Consider the following 19,282-nt stretch of genomic DNA (forward strand, 5'->3'; position numbering starts at 1 on the left):
TTAAAAACTTCATAGAATAAAGCCGTAGATCAAAAACTTAATTTTTAAAAGACAAAAACAGACAATTTAGTATTATTTTTTTGTTTGACATCCTCTATATTCTTTAATATTCCATTCTTATACAGATAATTAATACGGAAAATTATTGGTGTACCTACACATAATTATTTTTTTAATTCATTATGTATTTTAAATAATGCTCTTTTGTGTAAGGTGTAAACACTCATCTATGTATAATTATTATCAGTTTTGATTATATTAATAATAAATTATTAAAAAAATCTTTTAAATACCTCTGATACAATTATATTCTTAAAATATATTTTTCTATGTATAAATAACTTTGTATAGCCGGCGTACCGCATGGGAACATTTATTTTTCGAATGGTAAATATTAAGAGAACATCGTACCCGCGTGTGCTGTCTCCGTCTAACTACCGTACATCACATCAAATTTGCGTTCAACGGAATCCATTTTATGCTGTTTACTTTAGTATTAGAGTCAATTTACCTATAGTAAAACTTAAAGGTAAGATAGAGTATAGAATATAGACCATAACATAGGCTTTTATTGATATTTAAATTTTAAAATATGTCTATGATCATTTTAAAGTTTTAATATTTTATATAGTTATAGCTCATTTTAAAATGAAAATATCAATAAAAGCCTATATGTGATGATGCCCTAGATAATATTCTTACGTCTAAATTTTATGATAGGTAAATTGATTTTATTATTAAAGCTAACAGAATAAAATGGATTTTGCTGAACACAAATTTGCCATATTGTACGTTAGTAAGACGGAAACAACACATGCAGGTACGATATTATTATATATATTATCTTAATATAATATATATGTGTAAGTTGCATCCTGCTGTAGGTAATATAGGTAGTAGGTACTGCAGCTAATTAAATATTTATTAATTTTTATAACCGAATTTACTTTTAAAGTTTTAACAACCTATCGAAAAAATAACACTTAACGACATAATATCAACGTTCTTGCTGAGGTTTCTTGAATAGGATTGTTTTATTATATACTTTTACATTCACTTATATTTATACATATTTTCGAATAACAACAAAAAAATTTAAATAATCATTCTTTGTTTCTAAATAAATTGTTATATCTATTTGTTAAAATTTAAACTTCAAATGCTTATAAAATAAATCGTGCATATAACGTATCTTTAATATTTTTAAATAACTTAAGTGAAAACTTATGAGTAACTTTAATTGTATTAAATTTTTAAGCTTTTAATTGAAAAAATGTTTTTTTGACATTTATATAAAAAAAAAAACAATAAAATAGAAAACCCAAATGTCTATAAATAGCTCAAAGAAGGACAAAATATTTGGAAACTATACAATGTATAAAAAAAAGCTAATATAAACATTTTGTAAAAAATTCAAGTAACTACGGTTATGGTTATCCGTTTTCGTATAACAACAAAATAAGAAATTCAATTCAGTTGAAAATTGTTTAGCGTAACAATTTTTTTTTCCCAATTATTAAGCAAAATTCATTCACTTTTCTACCAGAATAGGATATTATTATGTTAAAAATTTTTACTTTTCTAAAAGACGATTACACATAGACAAAAAGAAACGCATCATTGTAAAATCAATACAATCATTGCTCCACTCAGAATCTAAAACATTGTTGTAAAACTAAAATATTCTACTTTTTGGTCGGAATCTGAAATGTAATTCATTAGCAATTTCTCAGAAAGTTATAAATTATGTAATCACTATTTTTCAAAATTTATACGACTGCAGTAAGAAAACTGTAAGTAGGTATTCCATTATTCTTGCCAATTTCTCAGAACGAATTATTCTTGTTTGCTATATTATATTCGAATATTCGATCAATATAATTTTTGTAAAAAGGCGAATAATTAATTATATTTGAATAGGTAGTAAGATTATTTTATGAATTTATCAATTATTAATTAATATACATTTAAACAGCAAACACTATTCCCGCAAATGGTGTTATATAACAACGGTTCCGGCCAATTACCATCATGTACGCGTTACACGGTATACGCGATCTCTTAATCAATCCAAAATTCAGAGGAAACAGGATTAATTTTCTTTTCAGTATCGCACAAAGGATTTAAAAATTCTCTAGTGCCATAAAGCCCATTTTTATTACATACTATTACGTCAAAAGCACGAATTCATAGTCCGTTATACAATAGTGTACATAGTACATACCTATAACGATTTTAAAACAAGACTCTTTTCAGGTTTAATAGGCTTATTTTCTGATGATTGTATACTTTTTTTTGTACTTCTATTTTATTTTTTTTTTTTGAGTTGTAATATCAGAATATCTTTGTGTGATATATTTATAAATAAATTTATTCACATACCGGGAGTATATTTTATCGTATTTTTTTTAATGATATAATATAAATCGATAAAATTGAATTAAAAAAAAAAAATATATATATTAAAAATACTAAAATTATAAACAGAATATTTTAATGTTGACAGCTAATTTATATATTTTTATTATTTTATAGTGATAATTTTCATCTGATAGTTAACTATAATTTATAATAGATACAAATGAAAATTAATTATAATAAAATTATGTATGTATGTTTAAAGAAAAATATAATGTTTTTGTTTTAGTTTTGCTTACATAATTAACGACTGACAAATCTAATAGGAATAAATTAAAACAAATTATTCTAACTAAAATCATAACTACAAAAAATATTATATTTCTATATGCAAATTTACAAATGAGAAAATTAACTATCAACTTTCATTTTATCCAGGCATCCAGCAGACATTGGACGATTTATTTTTTAAGGACATAATATTATAAAGTTAGACATAGGTCAAGTATGTTGATTATGTATTTATATATAAAATTAAAAAATATATCGTAAAATATTTGGTTTGAGATTAAAAACACATAAGGTACGATGTAAAGTAAGTAGTAATTGATAAATTGCTTAAATTTTGTTAATGATATGCTCAATAAGTTGTTGAAATAGTAAAATGCTTTAATTTCAGATGTATTCGTATAAACACCATATTATATTACATTATTATTTATTACTTATTATTTTTTTAGGACATATACATTTAATGGCATATATATTTTATTATTAATTAAAGTAAATATATTTAAATTTATCATATTTCCTTGATATATGAAATTTATATAACACCTTTGAATACATTATAAAGATACAAATTAATGAAACCCAAACTTTAAAGTTAAAATTAATTTTTACTTGAATGATATAATCTTGGGTCAACGTTAATTTTTATGGTTATGTAAGGTTATATTCATACTTGAAATTGTACAACGTTTGAATTTTCGTTGGTAATAATATCATAAGTCATTAAAGTGTGTAATGAAATTTCTAAACTTCACCGATGTTATTAAGTAACTTTCTTTGGTGTAAAATAATTTAAGTACCACTTTCGCATTTTGCATTATATAGTTCCTTGAAATTAGTTATTTATATAATTTATATTTTGATTTTGTAAATTAATATTAATTATACAGCAGTGTTACTATATTCGTTTAATTATTGTTTATATTGCCTGAATACGTGTCGAATAAAGTTTGTGTACTCATTTTAATTTTGATAGGTTCTTAAAAATAAAATTGTGTTCGGTCTGAGGTATAAACTTTTTTTAAATAATATTTCTTGTATCAGCATTATCAAATCTATCTTTTAAAATATGTTAGGTTATGCTATTGATTATTATATGTAGGTAGGTACGTGAATTTAATACTATAACATTTAATCGACTAACTTTTGTTTTCGTTAAATTATAGAAAAATATTTTTATATTGTAAATAATATGTTTATTTATTTTGTAAAATATTATTAAATATTCTGTTTATAGAATACATGTATATGGTCTCGTATCTCTACATACAATTAAGAATTTTACGTCTTAGTTGTTAGTTGTATCCAACCTTCGGCGAAAACTTTAAATCATATTATAACACAATAGTATTATAAACAAGTATATATTAATAATAAATATATATTGTGGATATATATATATATATATATACATTTATGAATGGTGTTAGAATAATTTTTGTTTAAATAAAAAACTCTGAAAACTTCGTTGTTGGATTTTAAATGGAATTGTTTTGAAATCCTACCAGTACACTTCCGTAACTCCCTGCTCAATCATTCCATTATGCTGGTAATGCCGCGGTAGTCATAGCAACGGTAGTCCTAAAACGTCATTACAACTAAAATCTATTAAACCTTTAACCCCGATAAAAATGTATTATACAAATTAATATGTCTTTAAAGTGCCATCAACGACTCGATTATTTTCGTTAAATCAAATTACACATCAGAAATAGCTAGTATAAAAGGGGCTCGATCATTAATCATCGTGTGAAATGTATACACCCACATTTTATGCAGTGCAATATTTAAAACCACCGTTAAACGATGGACACAAATTAAAATGTTAAAATATTAAACAAATAATATTGATATTCGACTTTAATAATGTTGAGCTTAAAAATTTTAAATACGGACCAGACTCTTTTATTTATAATATTTAACTATAATGACGTATCTATATTCCTGGTTTATTCACAATTTCCTGATTTGTATAGCTAATATACATTTTTTTAAATTATTATTGTATTTTTTCCGCTATAAAAACTATTTTATTCTCTTTGCACGCACATATTTATTTATACGTGGGTGCTATTTCAGCGACGGTAAAAACAAATATTGACTTCGCCAAGAAGTATAATAATCATTTTTCTTTCAGTTTTTGTACGTTTCAATAAAACAGACGATTGTTACTGTACTCGTAAGCATAACATTATAAGAAATAAGAACGCATAAAATAATATATAACCTATAAAATATATCTTTTTATTTTTATTCTGTTTCATGAATAAATGTAAATTTGAAAACATATTTTAACTTGTCGGCTGTCGTTTACCTGCACGCGAATGTATATCGTTCGAAAACCGTTTTCGCGTTGTAATTTCAGTGTCTGTCATTATATTGTCGTGTACGGCATACCTATTCTTTCTATAGTTTCGATAAAAAAAAAAATAACGATGCACGAATGATGACGTATCGGCCTCTCGACGTTTTCGATATATCATATAATAATACGTCCTTACGTCGTGCGTGAGACATTAAAACATTTGTTCGGTTTGCATACGAAAAAAATATATCTGGAATATAAAAAATATACCGTGTAAGAATGTATACGAACCCGTGCGTAAGGGATTCCTGCAGATATTACAATATTGGCAAGGGTCAACATCAAATCAGTGGTTGTCAGATGTCTATATGAGAGGATAAAATGAGCAGGACTAGAGAACTAATCCAAGAGAAGAAAATCTCGTCAAACGAACAGCGGTTGATTGTCACAACGATTGATTTATATAGAATTTGATGAATATCTTTATGAATTATTGAAAAACTCGTATGCAGATGTTCTATAATATAACGTTCATAAGTATCCATTTATGATAGGCCCGGTCTGGGAGGAGTGGGTAGATAAGTTCAGACGTTCAATTTAAATTGCTCTAACGGGTTGAGAATCAGTACACCCTTTACCTTTCGAAATTTCAAACCTTGTGGTACCGATCACGTTCGAAAACGGTTTTCCCGATGAGGTAGGTCCGCTGCAGTCTAATTAACCGGCCATAGTAATTTATTATAACATTTTCTTACCTACGTAATACCTATTCATGGCTACAAATCAATATAAATGAATTATAAAACAACATTTATAAAAAACGAATTTAAAAAAAGTGTACAAACTTAAGTGATGCATTCGAATTGTCCAAAATATGTTCACCCTATTTATCTTTAACTTCCCCTCCTTGAGTCTTACCATATATACAAAAAAGTGTATAAGACGATACACGTTCTCGTTCGAATTTATTACAATATTATAGTTTTTATACCATCATTCACCATCCGAAAATATATCGTCCTTTTTACATTTAATAAAATGATTGATTCAAGATGGCGTCGGGACCCACTCGAAATTAGTCACCACCTTTTTTTTCTTTTGTGACGTTCGATTAATTACCTTACATTGTCTATCCAACTTTTGAGCTCTCTGGGACTACTGTTTAAGGTTTCCCGGAAATATACCAAGGGAATGTATTGCGTGTATTCGTGTTGTAAGTTTGCATCCCGGTTATGACTTTTTTTTTTACCAATACCGGAAATTTGACGTTTCAGTTTTCAGGTTTTTCAAATGTCAATTTCAGTTCAATTATTCTGAACACGAGTGGATTATCGGCTCTTTATCAAGTTCGAGAAACTCGTAAAGTCTACTTTAAATTTCAAATATTACGGACTGCAATATATATATATATATATATATATATATATATATATATGTGTGTGTATAGGTAATTGGAGTATAATATAATATGACACTACGAATATTATATTATTTTTGGATTTTCATGATATCGTAAACTGTAACATATTGCATATATATTCTTATTATATTCATTTAAAATTTACAATAGTTTATGTAAAATATTATATTCGTTCTATGATATTCTATAATATCTGTATTTATATTTAAATATCTCTGTACACACACATTAAAACTGTAACAGGACTAACGTCCGTATATTTGAATAAATAAATAAAAAATAAAAAAAATAAATAGGTACCTGATTGAATAACAATAACAATAATTTAACTCTTGTTGCTTACCAGATGAAAATACTTGTAATATTCTTCGATCTCAATATTAAATAGGTAACAGTTCGGAGAAAATAGTGTATCGTCCATATGATTTTATAAACTTGTAGTTTCAGATCTTTGAATATGAAAATATTAAATAATAATTATATCATGTATCTATAATACCTATATATACCTACAATGATCTACCCGACAACGGTGTGTTGATTGAGTATAATTATTATTCGTTTATGCGCGCAGTCGTGATTTTTCTATAAAACGTAATTAACTATACACGCTGGTTACTAATTGACAATATAACATCATAATATATGTGATCCATTTAACATTAAACATAAAACACGTTGTCATCATTCATCATCATCGATGTCGTTCTATATAAACCATAATAATAATATAGTATTTGACTAACTGACTGTTATAAATGTATTTGATTTCAAGATTGTATTTAATACGAACAAACAAATTTAAACAAAATATAGTGCACGAGATGGTATATATAATATATTTGCTTCTTGATTGTTTGCGTTGCGTGCACTTTATCACGTCAAAATAATAATTGAACGCGTATAATAATATTTAATAAATACATTTATATGATCTAATAATTGTAAAAACTGTTTACAAACATACAATAATATGGATGGAAAAACAAGATTTTTAAATTTTAACTACGATTTTACTTATGATTTTTTTTTCCATTTTGAGCATAATTTAAAAATTCAAGACGTCCTATTAAAAAGTTTTAGTTTTTCCAAAAACCAAAGTTTAATTTTCTATTTTTATAAAATACCATGGAAATTTAAAAAAAATGAGTACCTAAATAAAACTATAGTTATATAATGGCAGAGACAAACACGGGTGCGGGTACGATGTATATTGTATTTTAATAATATACTTATTACAGGACATTAGTACATACATTAATAATATAATATTTTATAATAATATATACAATGTTAAAAGCAAATCTTCTTCGTATGTTATAGTTATTCCAACATTTTTTTAGAAACTCAAACTTCTATACATTTCGAAAAAATGTGCCATAGTGCAATATAGCAGGATATATATTATAATATGTCATTGTTACAACTTTTTTTCTATTCTATATTATAGAAACAAATATTAAACCAACGCTATAGTCATAATATAATAGTGGTAAGTTTACTATACTTATACAATAACGAATGACAACTGGGTGATGCAACTTCCTCGCAAAATCCTTCTAGCGTCACTATGCTGATGTAATGTGTATCACAATCGATACGATAAACTTGTTTATTTCGATGTTATAAAAAATTAATGAATTTTAAATAACAAATGTCTATATTTTTTTTTTTTGTTTAAAAAAGAAAAGATAATAAATTCCTCATTCGTCATTATAATATAATAGTACTTAAATTAATTAGGTTATTGCAATATTGCCGGTTTCGGGTTGCATAGCCAATCACTGAACATTTAATAAATCAATAGTAAGTTAATGGCCCTTTAAATATGATTAATTGGCCTATGATTGGTCCATTAAATTGTAGTGAACCATTTAATTAATCAATTTTTTTATGCAAGTCATCAGAATATATAATTTAAATTTAACAAAAATAAATATAGCTTTTAATTATGATAATTTTAACTTTTAAATAACCATAAACTAATACAAATATTTACTAAAATAGTAAAATAACTAGTTATCGATACATAAAATCTTTTACCTAATATAAAGTATTAGATTATTATAGTGAAAAGAAAATCTAAAATCTAATTTCAGGGTTTTTAATGATAAATGATAAAATAATGTTTATAATAATATACATAAATAAATTATTATAATTTTTTATTTCTAATTTTAAATGCAAGATTTTATTTTAAATTCTAATACGTAAGTATTGTCTGGGTTTTCTAAAATTAGTATTTAAAAATATTATTTTCTGATTTTAAGTTACTTCTTTTAAATAGTATATAGAATGTGTAAAATAAATCAGAATTTGAAATGATCAATATTTTGTTAAGTTTTATAAAGTCTCCAGGTTTGGAAAAGTTTTAACACGCATTGCTTGTCGAGTAAGATTAAGAGCCTATCATTTTAAAATTACAGTAATCATTTCCTTTTGCAAAAATTAAAAAAAATTTACTTTTTTCATTGTTTTAAAAATAAAATAGAACACATTTCTATTGATTAACACAGAAAATAAAATATTAAAAATGATGTATTATTGAATCATTTTAAATATAAACTTTGTTTTTTTAAAATCATAAGATAAATAACCTATCTATAACGATAAATATTCATTTTTATTTTAAATTATTAAGCAGATACTTTTTTTTTTATTACTTTGATACGTCTAAATTCTATTTTGAACTTCGCATGTATTATAAAGTATGTATCAGTTATTAAGGAATATGAGAATAGTCCTTAATAATTGATAAAATGGAAAATATATATTAAATTTCATCCAGTACTCGAACAATCAATACAATTTACAAAATATTAATAGAATAGTATTAATAATTTTTAAATCATCATATAATCTACATTATTGTTAGTTAATATGATTTAATATCTCAAAACGTGATATAGATAAATCAACATTTTCAAAAAATTATCTGTACAAAAATTATTTACTGCAAAGAGGATGGTTCTCATTTGAAAAATAAAAGTATCACTACAGTACACACTTTAAATTACTAAAAATCTAATTATTCGAAAATATGGTTATTAAGTATTAGGTGTATTTAAAATTTCTAATATTATTTTTTAAATAAGACTTATTTACATACACTTAGTGTATACCTAATTAAAAGAAAAAATGGAAGTCAGCATGTTTAACGTGCGATCCCGTGTATCTATTTTATATAATTTACGGAATTTATTCATAATATTATATAAAAAGGCATTATAGGTATAGTAATACACTTTATTCATAAAAAATAAAATAAATTTGGAATAAAACTATAATAGAAAACAAGTTAATTTCCTTTACTTTGCTATTTATCGATTATAGTTGCTTGTAAATTAAATTTGTTTTATTTTACGATTCATAATAATAATTGCCGTGAAAATCGTTTAGGTAGCTAAATAATAATCTAGATAGGCATGGAAAGTATATTCACCACCAGTGAAAGGTTATAGTTTTATTCTGTTTTTATTTTTCGGTTACACACTACAACAAAAAATATGATAGGTATTATATTATTATCCGACTTAACATTGGTGTCTCCCATAAAAATCCGGATTAAATTGTAGCGTTTCAATAATACAAAAACAAACAGCGTATTGATAATAATACATTTTGTTGGATCTTCGTTTGTTTTTTCGTATACTGTCATTCTACGAGTATTGTTTTTGAAAAATGTACGGAGAATATAAAAAAAATTCAGTTAACTTTTTGAAAGTTTAATTTAATATGATTTTTTTTTAATTTAAAAACAATAAAAACTTTTTACGATGTAGGTAGTGATTATATAGGGATGTTTTTCATCAAACATTTAATTAAACATTTTATCTGTTTTTGTGAAATATGTATCTCATGTCGAATAAGCCTCTAAATTATTTCGTTTTTATCGTGTTTTTTTTTATCGAACATTATATAACAACCATTTTGTTTAACTTTATCATATATAAACTTAACCCTAACAATTTATTGTTTATAATTTGGATTTGTATAGTACAATATATAAACTGTTCGCGTTTATTTTACGATAAGTATGTACTTAACAGTTAACATATAAATGTTATGTTATTATTATACAATATATATTTAATGCCGTCCGAAATAATGATTGATAACTTTGTGAACAAAACATATTATTATTTTTTGCGTATTATGTTATGAAGTTATTTTAATCACTATACAAATTATAATAAAGGCCATTATATACTTTAAAATTATTATTTCTAGGTCTTATTTGTGTGGAGGCGTATTAAAAATTAAAATATTTTCACCATTTTTGTTTTTGGGTTTGATGTGTTTTTTTTTTCTTTGAAAACAAATAATATAGGTTTACCCGATACATGAACAATACACAAATACGGTATTATGTGATGACGTATATGGTAAGTACAAATATACACTACAATTTTGTCATAAACTTTTATAGTAGTTTTGCCAAGTTACTATGTATACAGTATCTTTCGTTACCACATAATATATTATATCGTATTTACGATGTATATTTTATATTATTGTTACAACTGTTTTCTTTACATTGTCGTCTAAACTCGATATTTATGTGTGTAGCAGTTTGTATAGAATTAATTTTTATAGAGCATAGTATAACATATTTGTATTAATTGATATTCACGTCTTTGACAAATAGTGACATAGTACAATATCTAGTATTAAAATTATGTGTGAATCTATGCCAATGGCGACTCGAAGGGGGTATATTCGAATAACGTGATCACAAAAATATTAATGGGTGGGTGGATGTCTTATTGTTAGAGATTTGATGAGCAAAGAAAAAATAGCTTCTAAGCTTCAAAGAATAATTATTTGAGAATAATCTACATTAGGTATCCGATTTAAAGGGTGGTTGGTGGTGTTTAAATATTCAATAATGTGATTCACGGAAAAAAAGTTCAAGCCGCCACTGATCTATGCCATATAGAATCGTTCTATCGATTTATTTTAAAGCATCTAAATAATTTTGTAAAATACGTTTATTGCGGGGCTATAATCACTATCAGTCGTTATTTTACATACCCTTGTAAAAGTCTTTATACTATAAGCTATTTTTCGAAGTAATTATATATATTTTAACTGTACCCGTGCTTTTTGCAGTAGGTAATCAAACTTAAAATTTATCGTCTTTGTTGTACTTAAACGTCTTAAACAACTGTGCGTCTCTACTATCGAATCGTGTTTGTATTGTTACGTATCATAAAACTATCGTTTAGTATTTTAATATAATGCATTTAAATACCTAACCTTACACCAATACAATTTCTATGTCAAAACAATATTGTCTACACCTCGCTTACATCTGTCGGATGTATTTATTTCGTAGTTTGAATTTTGGATAAAATATAACAATATATCAGGGCGTTGATAAAATATCTGTATAATTACACTTTACCTATAAAGTGTCGTAATGTATAGAATATTTCATTATTAATTATTGTTACACTATTACACATCAAATTCTGAACCAGAAATACAGGCGGCTAAATAATTTATTGCTAACTTATATGCGAATCACTGATTATTAATAATATTTGTCATTTGCGTAAACACACTTTGAAACATATGCAATAATGTACCTAATGTTGACAAATAATTTAATAAAAAATGTCGGTGAGCTTTGAAAAAATATTTTTAAATTTTGAACCACGCATTATAATTTATTATATTAATTTCTTAAAAATAAATTAACGATTTTCCTTAATTTTACATTAACGTTATACATTTCAATCACTTTATAATTGTTTATATAAGTTGGTAATAGATTTGGAGTACTTTGGAATTTTCGATAAACTATAATAAAAACAGAAGTGGTTCACAAACATGAATGCGGAAGATATAATATACTATTATAACGGTTTAAAACGATGGAAAACTCTACTATCAACAAAAAATGTGCTCATAAACGTTTAAATTGGTTTCAGTTGACGTTGCGCGGAATAATGATTTAAATAAAGGTTTATTTTAAATAACAATTATGATGTTAGCTATTGGTAATTAAAATTTGAACTATCGGAGTGTATAAAATGCATGGTGTTGTTAACTATATATTTATAAATGAATAAAAGTACGATTAACAGACTTTTCTAAACACACATTAGTCACTATAATTTATTACATGTCATAATCAATGTGTAAACATACACTTTATTATTCTAAACTCAATAAATATGTATCGACAAATCATCTCGAGGACTGAACATAGAGAAAATAATTATCGAATGAAATTAATATCATTGAAAATAGTAACACAAAAATCAACACTACGAGATAATGATATCATAACCTATTTAGACTGTTGTTCGAACCCGTATCCCCGCACTTACCGGTGTTACATTTAACGTGCAATTAATGCCCCAAATAAATTGAGTGGCACGAAAAAAATACGCTTTAGAGGAAGTCTGAAATAATAAATTGACACGGTTCGTGATCCTGGGCTTTTGAAATAATTTAAATATCGAACCGTATATTTCAATATAATATAATAATAATGTATTATTTGAACGCATTTTTATCCAGCGGCTTATTCTATCAAAATATAAAGAGAAGATTTTTGTAGGGTTGTAACCCTCAAACCTCCCACCTCCCCCCCCCAAACCATTTATGGCAGGTCGTTATGTGCGTGATAATATATAGGTATACCCTACTCTGTGTTATGACTGACTTTAGCGACGGCATAATAATAATTTCTATTCACGGGCGTTCGTCGGTTATACGAATAAAACGGATATTGGTATCCATCGAATTGTCACACGCGTGCATATATATATATACAATCGACGGTGACTTAAGACGACAATAGCCCGTGCAGACCCGTGATCTGCGTTTACCTATAATATGACGGTAGTTCTTGTGAAATAATACGTACTCGCCACGCGTGTTTACTCTCTATCTCTCTCTCTCTCTCTCTCTCTCTCTCATTCTATGTATACCTATATATATTTTATATACACAAAAGTTCGTCGGGGTTTGCGTGTTTTTTAGAAATAATTACGGTAGTGCCAACCAGTACCCCAACCCCCCCAGACCGCAACCCCTAACTCACCGTAAACTCAATAAGTCAGCCAGCCGTCCAACGTCGTGCTGTACAGGGTGAACTTGAGGGGTGATGTAAACAACGAGTTAAGAAATCCTAACACCACCGAACGCGTACCCTATACAGCAGATGCACCCGTCATTTCCGCGGTCGCGCACACGTGCATCAGCTGATGAAATGCAATCATCGTTATTGCGGTGCGACGCGCATACTTACCGAAAAAACAATTCCTCAACATTTTCCGAGGCCACTTAAAACTTAAGCCATGCAAATTGGAATCCAGGGCTGTGTCTCGCTGAGATCGACTGTATACAACGATGTCGCGCTCGCCGGTCAGTGGCTGCAGCGCCTAACGTTTGGCGTTACGATTGAGCGCGTCCGCCGCCCGCGATACCGTTCATCCGGCGGCGGTGATGGTCATCTCGGGCGCGCGTTCTCCGGCAAACGGTGACGGTCGGTGACGCGCGTGTTATATATACGACTGCTTTAGTGACGGTGTACGTTAACCGCGTATCACGTGGCCCGGGGGGGGAGGTTCGAAGGTTTTCTTTTTTTTTTTTGTCGGCGGTGTGCGCGCCGAAAGCGAATAAGGGAAAAGAAAAAATCAATTAACGAATGCGACCTGAGTGTGACGACGGCGGCGGCGGCGGCGACGACGGCGGTACAACACCATGGGCGGAGGCGGTTCACACACTCTCGCGCGACGGCAGGGGGAGGGCGCGACAAGGCAGCCGGCCAGCCGGACGGACGGACGGAACAGACGGACAGACGCGCGCGCTGGTATATACGTTTCTACGAACGTTTTTGGGGGCCGCGTTAGGCGCGCTCACTCGGCCATCGTTCGCTCGGCGACTGAGCTGCTTCTGGGCGCCCACCAGCTAAGCGGCGTTCGGCGACGCCGCCGGGATAATGCGCTCTCACCGCCCGCCCGCCCGCCCGCCCGTCAGCAAAACAGCCCGCCCGCCCCCCCTACCCAAGCCCCTTCTAACCACGCGCGCGAGCGAGCGTCGGTGGCGCCACCCGTGGTGGTCGCGCGCGCGCCGCCGAGGGGAAGACGGCCGCGCTCGTATATATAATATATATATATATATATACCCACCGTCCACCGACGACCGCGTGTGGGTGTACGTATGTGTGTGCGTGAGCGCGCGCGGTGTAACGTCGGTGTGGGTGTGCGCGTCGGGGGTCTCTCATGCGCTTATCTCTACTCCGGCTGCGGCGCTTACACACACACACACACACACACATATATATATATATATATAAACGTATAAATACCCCGTACGCGCCTGACCTTAACCCACCCCCTTCACAGCCGTACGTATTCGGTTTTCCCTCCCTTCGGCGTGCCGTCTCGCCGCCGTCATCGCGCCTTTCTCGCTCGCTCCATATCACTCGCTGCTCGCTGCTATATAGCCACCACCGTCGAACACCCTTCCCCCCCGGAACGTCGTTTCCACCTCCCACTCCACCGCAACCCCCTCGGGAAGATATATATATATACACCATGTACTATAATATATTATATATATCGCGGTACGCCAGCCAGCCAGCCACACGTCATAAAGGACATTGGATAGTAATCTTCGTCCTCACGCTAAAAATACCTTCCCCCCCCCATCCCTTAGCTCATCCGCCACTCCGCCATAGATATATGTGTGTGTGTGTGTATATATACATATATTATACACAGCACTGAGCTGGTTTCCTCACCTGTGAAAAACTGTGTCCACCGCGCACCAGATACGCGTATTATATATCATAATTTATTATATATATATATATTATAATATATCGTATACGAATCCGCTGCTGCCGCCGAGTAATAAGTATAATGTACAGTATATGTATATGTATATATATATATATATATATATATATATATATATATATATATATATATTATAATACATTTTTTCGTATTATATATACGTAGTGGGGGTAATTAATTTAATTTTTTTTTCCACGCCTTTTCCGCCGTTTGTTTTATACGTCACACCGTCTCTAATCTCTCCTCAGTCCACGGTAGTGTACTAGTACACCGTCCGCTATTTATATATATATATATATTATATTGTATGCATACGACTTTTGTTTAATGTACATTTTTTCCCGTCTTACAGTCGTGGTAATGGGTTCCGGATTGTACAATATTCTGTAGAGGGTTTTATGCGCGTCCGCGACCTTTGACGCATATACTTAGACGTTATGCACGCCTATCTACTACACACCCGCGGCGAGCGGCACACAGTATGAAATCAACGTGCCGTACAATGCACTCGACCCTCGTGGAGGTTTTGTGTTTTTTCGTTCTTACTATGTATATATATATATATATGTATGTTTATTATAATCACTTAAAACTTTCCCCAGTTCCGATCTTCTGTCGATAATTATAATTAAAATTCTTTCAAAAAAAAATTTAATCAATTATACCATCAGTATGAGTAGAATGACCGTACTAAAGAAATATAGTATATTAATTATTTAATATCTATTTTATTTGATTTATTAAATATTAAATATAATTTAAATAGATAGGTATATGCAGTTAAAATAATTATTTAAAATCCATTCTGACAACTGACCATTTAAGTTTAACTTGAATTAGATTTATACATGACACAAATTAAATAATTGGAAACAACTTTACGCTCGTAGTATACAATATACATATCATATACTTATATTATTAATACAATAATACTGGTATAATTACTATAATATAATATATACTATTAGTCGTTTTATTTGATGATTTTTGTTTTAAAAAATTGAATCAACTCAAAAACAAAATTTTGGCTTCATAATTATAAATTTTTTTATTAATGACACAAGTACATAACACATGCACTAGTTATTATACGGTAAGATGTAAACTTAAATAAATACTAACGACACTGATGTGTATTTTATATTTTTATTACGAAATATAAAACTGAAAAGTAAAATAATATTCCATTGTAATTTTGTACAGCTTGAGTTGTAATTTCGTAATTAATTTATATATACAATATTTTCATCTTCAAATCACGTGTTTTTAAATACTGATACCAAGCTCACAAAAATAAATAAATTTATGAACAATATTTTCTAGTTTTGAGAAATAATCAAAATTCGGTTTTGATTATTACTATCGAAGTTATTGAACTTTGTTTGTCAACCCTATTCACAAATTATAAAGGCTGATGGTTGAATATATAAATCATTTGATTCAATATAATATGGTGATATATTATATTTAAAGATATAGACTTTATATTATGCTATTATTGCTATTACATATTATTATACCGTGTACACTATATTATCTAACAATAATAGTATAATATAATATTATTATAATAATTTATATATTAGTTGTTTGTATTAAATGTGTCCAAGTAACAGGTTACCTATATTCTAGGAGAAAATAATATTTCAAAAAAATTCTAGCTATTATAATCATTTTTTTATGAGGTAATTAAAAATGATAAAATCTGAAACAATAAATTATAATTATAGGTACCTATATTTTTTCTAGTAAATAAAATATTAATGTCCGCATAGTACATTGTACATAATAAATACGAGTATATTTGGTTGACTATCGATATTTGATTAGGAAATCAATATAAGAATTTCATAACTATTTAACGAATATAACTAACTATAAATACGATTTAGGTTCAAATAACTAATCTTGTATTCATTTTTAGTCTTTGTTATAACTACTATTCAATGTGTGCCCCAAAATCAATATTTTAATCTGTCAAATTATTGTTGCGTGTCCAATTAATTCCAAAGTAATAATTTACTTATTCTCGGCTTTTCATCATATTATTATCGATCAGTAATCCTAATATAACTAAAACAGATTAAGAATGTTTTACGTTTTGTAAGACAATTAACACGCATTATTTAAATAATAATATGTTTAAAATAATATTTTTAATATAATTTTTCACTGGTATAATATCGTTAAAAACCTATAAGATTGATAATGTGGTAAAAAACGTTTAAAATATACAATAACCATTACAATTGATTGAATTGTTATTTCTACGGTTAATTAAAAAAATAATGAAAATCTTGATGACTGATGTATATATTTACAAAATCTAATAATTCCTACATATTTGATCGGGCGCAATATAAATTATTATATTATTGATATGAATTTACTGTCCAAATAACGAGTCCTATTCCAGTATATATGAATTAAAAGTTGAATTAAAGTTTCATCCCGAAAAACGTTTCGCATCGGTACGCGTGTTACTATGGCGGCGAATTAAATCTTTAAATTTCGCTTCCAAGCGTCGTAGTCGTGTTTTGTTTTTTATTAGGAGTGGTTCCATTTATAGTCTTTCACGTATAGTAATAAGGCATTGGGCAATGTCAAGCGACGTTCTACTGCAGTGATGGATCAGGACGTCGTTTAAGTACTACCCGAGCTAACCCCCTTCTTGACCTATCGATTTATTAGGATTTTCCGCACAGAATAGACGCCTGTGGTGAACATTATTTCTCGTTGTTGCCTTCAATTGTGATTTTGTTAGTTTACCCGTTTTTTAAATCTGTCGGGGCCATTTTCTCGATATATATACGCGTTCTATATAATATGTACCACCGCGCTTTATTTATTAGATAAAAACAAAATCCCATCATCGTTTCCCAATCACGGTTGTATGCTGCACATAGGCAGCAGTATTCGCGGGTTTTCATTTGTCAGGGGTTTTTTTTTCTTTTTGACTGTCAGTATATCTTTTTTCACCTTCGTCTTTTATGTATATTTATTTTATAATATATAACGTCGCCGCTCCGCGGTACACAATGGAAACTTCCATTATATTATATTGTAAATACGCTGCATTCAACAACGTTAACCGCGCATATATTATGTATATACACTGAAATATCGTATTATAATTATTATTGAGTAGTAAAAAAAAAAAAACGCAATGAAAACATTTCTAAACACGTATTCATTACAAAATGCCAATACCCCGCAGGCCTCAGCCATTCGCTATGTCTCGCTTTTATTATATTATAATTTAGTTGAATTTACCACAGACGGGTCTAAATCAAATGCGCATAACAAATAAATTGTTCGAAACGTTTTACATCGGGTATTTTAGGATACATCTACTACGATATGAAATGAATCATTAATTTATATTTAAATTATGTTACTATTTTTGTCATCGGTTTTTTTATAATCGTATATGCATTAACCTAATATATTATTATTACAAATACAAACAAAAGTACAAAACAATAATAGGCCCCATTATATAGGTATGACAACAAATATAACACTTCTCTCCATACTATATTGTTACTGGAGCGGTTCCAAATAAAATAATAAAGTATTTGAGCCTTATGTATTTACTTTTTGACATTTATTAATTGTATGTATAATTTATAATACACTTATCATTTGTTCGACAGTTTGACGATTAGATTAAAAAAAAATAAATAATAATAATAACACGAATTGAGTATATAGGTATATCACGAGACGTCGTCCTATATGCTTGTAACATATTATTATGTATGGCAACAACAGCCGTATTATATTATGCATTGAATTTAAGTAAAAATGTCTGTTTTAATGTAAATCCATACTTCCATAGTAACAATGACCACGAGGGTAAGAATTATAAACAAGTATAATACTACTACAAAACAAAATGTAAGTAGAACAATCTCTGCCAGGTTAACTCACGTAGGTTGTGCAAATTATCAATTAGTGGTTTTGTACATTTTTACTAAATTCTGATTTTATATAACAATACTGAATCCTTAATAAAAATCGACGTGTATAACATTGATAATGGTTTTATTTAAAACAACTGTACATTTCTATATTCTTGAGTAA

At 28.9% G+C, this 19,282-nt stretch overlaps 2 protein-coding genes across 4 annotated transcripts in view; one reads left to right on the forward strand and one right to left on the reverse strand.

Moving 5' to 3' along the window:
* The window catches only part of LOC132917959 (regulator of G-protein signaling 11), a 45,410-nt gene extending 31,118 nt beyond the window's left edge, over positions 1-14,292 (reverse strand). For both annotated transcript variants that reach the window (XM_060978987.1, XM_060978979.1), the window contains exon 1: positions 13,639-14,292. The gene's annotated coding sequence lies outside the window, so the exon portion shown is untranslated. The remainder of the gene's footprint in view (positions 1-13,638) is intronic.
* Positions 1-19,282, forward strand: part of LOC132917972 (uncharacterized) — a 93,925-nt gene that overhangs the window by 20,372 nt on the left and 54,271 nt on the right. The window lies entirely within an intron of this gene.

This window comes from Rhopalosiphum padi, chromosome 1 (genome assembly GCF_020882245.1).
Source record: "Rhopalosiphum padi isolate XX-2018 chromosome 1, ASM2088224v1, whole genome shotgun sequence".
Lineage (NCBI taxonomy): Eukaryota > Metazoa > Arthropoda > Insecta > Hemiptera > Aphididae > Rhopalosiphum > Rhopalosiphum padi.